Here is a 5,393-nt window from a genome sequence, read left to right on the forward strand (position 1 = left end):
TGCCAGGGGCGCACGCAGGAATATATTTTTGGGGGGAAAGGGTTTATGCTTCTAAATATATATCATCAGAAAATACTGAAAATTCGCTCTTTAAAATACATATACGCAAGTTTTATGTACAGTATGAATAATAAATAAACTTTTTAAAGTTTCATCAATTGCATTTTATTTACATAAAATTTACAAAGAACTCGGACATTTTCAACCGGCTTCAAAAAAGGGGAGGCTATCAATTCTTCGGAGTAATTTTACTTCTTTTATATATTCCGCCGCATAACTTTGCACCGCGTGAACCGATTCCAGTAATTCTGTTTTTTTACCGGATTGATGGTACCTTAAGGGTCGTCCCGTAATTTGGTTTAGATCTGATCATTAAATCATGAAAAAATTAACGGTTAAAGATGAACTCAACTTTCAAAATGAAACAAAATTTTACAAAAGAATTTTAATATAAACAAATTAAATAATTACACGAAATTTTTACACTTTTTTATTCATTTTCGTCGATTTCTGGTTTCTCATTTTTTAATACTTCGAATAACGGAAATTTAACTGAACTTGTATTTTTATCATGTAGCTCATTTTAGTGGAACGAATTCGAAGTTAGCAAATTAAATCTTCGAATGCTTTTTTACGCTGTAAAGTGTAAAAAGCAACAGTAAGTGAGTTTGCATTGCATATTTTTAGGACAATGTTTCCATTCGCAGTTAAACTTTAAAGAGCTCTCAAGAAAAAAGAAAAATTCTTACAAAATGACGCACCAGAAATGGAAAAGGAATTTGTTTCTATCAAAATTTCTTAAATCATAATAAATTTAACCACAAAACCCGCCCCTGAAATGCGCTACGTGACAAATTTGATATGTAAAAGTAAACAGACAGTGTTTAATTTTGCACACACTAGGAGAGGAAACTGGTTACCTCTCTTTATATGCGTAAATTTAAACGAATATTTTTTAGAGCAAATTTTAAACATTTTATGTGTAAACTGTGACAATGTGAACAATAAATGTTTAAAACTCAAAAACCAAATTTGAAATTTGTTCTACGCCACACATATGATAAGTAAAAGTAAGCAAGCAGTGTTTAATTTAGTTAACACGGTGTGTAAATTTGCATTCATTAAGAGAGGAAACTGGTTCCCTATCTTAATATGCGCAAATTTAAACAAAAATTTTTTAGAGTGTACTTAATGTTTAAAATAGCAAAAATGTTCAAACCACAAATACATTTCCTACTAATAATAAACATTAGGGGCTCACATTTACTCTATTTTAAACATTTTATGCGTAATTTTGCTCTACGCGACAAATTTGGTATGTAAAAATAAACAGGCAATGTTTAATTTTATTAGAAGGTGTGCAAATTTGCACACATTAAAAGAGGAAACTGGTTACCTCTCTTAATATGCGCAAATAAACAATTTTTTTTTATAGTGTATTTAAAGTCTTTTTAGTGAAATTCATACAAATTTCCTTAAATAAATCAAAATTAGTTTTTTCAGCAGTGTATTTTAAACTACATTGAAATCTTCTTTCGTTTTAAATTAACGAATGAAAATATTTGATATGAAAGAGATTACTACAGTAAGAGTATACACTTAGGTGTCTTTTTAAGCGGTACATGCGTTCCTCAGAAAGCAGCATAAAAAAATCCCCATAAAAAAGTTCTTTACTTTCATACAAAAACAGGGGATGCGTTCCAGCATTTTCAAAAACCGCATAAATTCAGATACTCCATGTAAAAAATTCTAAAAAACCGCATAAAAAATCCAGTGAGGCATTATTGAGCAAAAAAACTGTTTATTTCTTCGCTTCAACACTTATTATTCCATGTAAAACCGAACATTATTGAAATAAATAAAATTTTATCTATATTTTAACCAAAAAATAAAGAATAAAAATACCACAATAAATACATGAATTATGTAAGAATAAATAAAAAAAATTTAGAAAAAAGGTTTTTTTTTAACAGCGGTCGCCCCTCGGCAGGCAATGCCATGAAAAACTGCTTCTCGTAAAAATACAATCGCCGTTCGGAGTCGGCGTAAAACTGTAGATCCCTCCCCTTTGTGTGACAACATCAAGGCGCACACCACAAACTGGAGGAGAAGCTCGGCCAAACACTAACACATGTGTAAGTGCCAATCTATTATTATTATTATGTAAGAATACAAAGACAAATTATTTATCAGAAGCATTGTCTTTTACACACTGAAAAAAGTAATAAAAACTCTCAAAAAAGCAAAATCGCTACAGCGAAAAAATGGTTTGAAAACCCGCATAAATTCAAATCCGCATAAAAAGAGACCTAAGTGTATATTTACTTTATATATATGTATATGTTTTTAGCTAATTAAAACAATTGAGCTAATATCTCTTCATATGTTCATTGCTTCGTTCACAAAAAATAAAATGCTTTAATTTCACGCTAAGTAACGATTTTTAATACATTTAGAAAACATAATGCTTTCTACCATCGGTAAAAGTGCACTTTAGCGGAACCAGGCCAAAATTGATGAAAAAAATTCAAGAGGGGGTATCAAACGACGCGTTTTAATGCGAACAACAATAAACCTCGACCGGAAATTCACATTTTTAATTCATTAAAGAGTTATTCACAAAAAACACTTGCACTTTTCGCACTACGTTTTGATGAATTTGACGCAAATAAATGGAGTAAATGAACTCAACTGAACACGTATTCATTAGTTTTTATACATTTGTGATGTTTTAAGTGTAAATTTTTACGAATTTCTGTATTAAATTGGAATATTGCAATGTTGAAAATCCGCACAACAATCTCTTAATATAAATGAGATGGAGGAAAACTAGTGTTGCCACTCCATTAAAAATAAAATGGAGGTAAATTGCTGCTGCCACTCTATTAAAAAGGTTTTTGTGCGTCCAACTCCTCTTTGCGTAGGCAGCCTTCGGCCGCGCTTAGGGATTATAACCATCACTACGTATTCTCCTTCCTGTGTTGCCAAAGAAAAGCGGCTGAACACCTTTCTGCGTAGACGGCCTTCAGCCGCGCTTAGTGATTATAACCCTCACAACGTAGAATTCTCCTTTCTGTGTTGCCAGAGAAAAGGGGCAGAACAACTTTTGCAGAGAACACCTTTTTGCGTAGGCGGCCTTCGGCCGCGCTTAGGGATTATAACCCTCACTACGTAGAGTTCTCCTTTCTTCCCTTTTCACAAAAGTATATTTCTTGTACATTATTTGGATGTTTTTAAAGTTGAAATACAGATTGTATTAATAGAGTGGCAGCACCAGTGTTGCGGCTGCAACTAACACTCGGAGGAAAAAACAACGTATATGCAAACATGCATTTGTTTATACGCAAGGTAAATGCGATACAAAGCTAGCAATGTTTTAATATCTAAAGATTATTACATTTTAGTATGAAATATGTATATTAAAAACCAAATTAATTCTTACTTGTTCGTTTGAATCCCTCGAACGTTCTTTTCAAAATGAAGTCGAATAATAGATATAGATTTAAAGACAAAGGCGCGTATTCATAGTCCAGCAACTAAGTCGAAACTAACAAAGTTGCAACTTAAATTTAAGTACCAACTTAAAATTTACCTCTATTCATAGTCGCATTTCAGACTTCTACTAAGTAGTTTCGACTTAGTTTACGATATAGCAAAATGAGTGTGAAAATGTATCGATTTTTCTTTACGATATTTTGGAAAAATTACATTTTTATTAAATAATGTCAAGTTTGATTATCCGTTTATGTAATTTTTATTTTCATTGCATGATTATGCTAAAGAATAAGGTATCATTTTCTTGTTAATTGTGTGAAATAGCCATAACAACCGCAGTGATGTGAAGTCGATGTTTATCGAAAGCATGCTGTGAAACATACAAATAGATATCTAAATGTTATGCACAAATTTACTTTAAAAGAACTAGCGGGAAACTGACTTATTATTTGAGAATTTTTCGAAATTATTCCAATTATAAATTTGTGATTTAGCTTTATTCGAATTGTAATACGCATTTAATTTCATCTTCCGAATAAAATGGATCGATCTTTGTAAATTTTAATTGGAGATTATTCAATATTATCAAAATCACCCTCTACCAACTTAATTTTTACATATTTCGTCTGTTTTCCCTTAATTTGATAAAATACTTCTTCCTAGTTACGACTTAGTTGCAGCTGCAGTCGAAACTAAATTTTAAGTTGGTACTTAGCCAGAAAAGTCGAAACTAAGGCGACTATGAATAGCTTTAGTTGTGACTTAGAATAGTTTCGATTTAGTTGAGTACTAAATATGACTATGAATATGCGCCAAAGTAACGCTTCGTTCAATATTTCGTTTCAACGAAATATGTTTGAAGTGATGCCATACTTATAAAGTTTTCAAGGTAAGAAAAAAATATATTTTAGACCATACTTATAATGTAATGTTTACAATGCTTAGTAAAATATAAAAATTGTCATTTATTCAGCGACATCCCGGCCCCCGTAAATCTGTCGGATAGGCAAAGATTCACGAACTACATCTAATACGGCTAACTTGGAAGCAGGTCTCCATCTGGTGCCGGAAAGGTTTCCACTATGATGCCTCGCTTCCACTCACCACGCCTCTCATTCTCGTCGCATATAAGGACAACATCACCAACCTTCATTGGCTCTTCTTTTCGACACCATTTACTTCGTCGCGTTAATGTGGGCAGATATTCCAACACGTAGGCAAACATTTTTGTCCACATTCGGTGTTTGAACGTCGTTTGGGCAACCAAATATGAAGTGGTTAGGCGTCAGAGGTTCAGCGTTATCGTTGTCCAGTGGCAAATAAGTCAACGGACGCGAATTTACTAAATTCTAAGCTTCGATTAGAAGGCTTTGTAATGCCTCGACTTGTGGCACCCTTGTCTTCAATGTGAAAGAAAGTACTTTCTTAACACAGCTCACCATCCGCTCCCATGCACCTAATGCCGACGGATTACCAGGTGAATTAAATAACCATCCGACCCCATGCCTCACACCTTCATCGACCAGCTTCCTCTCTACCAATACCCAATCTACCTTACTCACACCCACAAAATTTGTGCCTCTGTCGCTGCGTATTCTCATTGGCACCCCTCGACGGTTTATAAAATTTCTTAAGCTTAGTATCAGTGAATCAGTCTTTAGCCGTCAAACACGTAAAAAGATACCCCCATCTTTGTTCTTGTCGGCGACCAACTGCCACGATATACGGCCCGAAGAAATCTACACCGGTATAACTGAAAACTCGAACGAACGGAGTAAGAGCTGTCCCATAAGTGGTGGCTTTGGTTCCGCATTTCCGTCCTTACATGTTTAACAATCTCTTTTAGCCAAACGAACCAAACTACGTAAGTTAGTAATCCAAAACTTTCTTCGAATAGC

This window comes from Rhagoletis pomonella, unplaced genomic scaffold (assembly GCF_013731165.1).
Source record: "Rhagoletis pomonella isolate Grant_MI unplaced genomic scaffold, Rhpom_1.0 Rhpom_scaffold_00003, whole genome shotgun sequence".
NCBI lineage: Eukaryota > Metazoa > Arthropoda > Insecta > Diptera > Tephritidae > Rhagoletis > Rhagoletis pomonella.